Below are 987 nucleotides of genomic sequence, written 5' to 3'. Positions count from 1 at the left end.
TTTTGAAACTAAAAAGATCTTTACAAAAGGAGAAAAAACCCAAAAGTTTGGTCCTTAATAACAAATATGATGTCAAACCTATTTTCAAAAAATTAGAAAAACAAGTTATTCGTCCTATAACCATTCAGGACCTCCAAAGTGAGGTTAACAACCTTAAAAGAGAAATACAGGAAATTAAAAGAAACCAAAGCGATCATCATCATATTCTCTCACAATTAGTACAAGAAGAAGAATCTGGTGATGAGGATCTTGGTTCTCTTTTAAACCAAACTGAGTCCTCTAAGGAACAAGAAAACAAAATTTCTAACGACAACGAGGTAAAACAAATTTTGAGAATAATAAATGTATTCTCCTTCATGAAGCATCGTGTTAATGTTCGAATTGTCGTTAAAGATTTTGTTTTTGATACCATTGCACTCTTTGATTCAGGTGCAGATTCAAACTGTATTATGGAAGGTCTGGTCCCCACAAAATATTTTGAAAAAACTACTGAACGCCTTAGCTCAATAACGGGTGAAAGGCTAAGTATCAATTTTAAAATAACCAATGTTTTTATTGAAAAAGGAAATATCAGTATTCCCACCGATTTCATCATCTCAAAAGAGATAAAAATGATGTAGTTTTGGGGACACCTTTTATAAATCTTTTGTTTCCTTATCTGGCAGATTGGCCTGGACTTACCTCTTTTGTAGGAGGACAAATAACTTTCTTTGAGTTCTTAGACTCACCAAAGCAAAGATCTTTAAACCTAATCGAATCCAAAACCAAACAGATTTGTTTTCTAAAACAAGAAATCTCTTTCAAAACTCTTGAATCGCAGCTTTCACAACCAAAGGTTCAAGAAAAAATAAAAAATCTTTTAAACCAAATTGAAACATCTATTTGTTCTGATTTGCCTCATGCCTTCTGGGATAGGAAACAACATATAGTTGATCTTCCATATGAAAAGGATTTCAAAGAATCTAAAATCCCTACAAAAGCCCGTCC

This window comes from Arachis stenosperma, chromosome 10, assembly GCF_014773155.1.
Source record: "Arachis stenosperma cultivar V10309 chromosome 10, arast.V10309.gnm1.PFL2, whole genome shotgun sequence".
In the NCBI taxonomy this organism is placed as follows: Eukaryota; Viridiplantae; Streptophyta; class Magnoliopsida; order Fabales; family Fabaceae; genus Arachis; species Arachis stenosperma.
Note: the sequence above shows the minus strand (reverse complement) of the source record.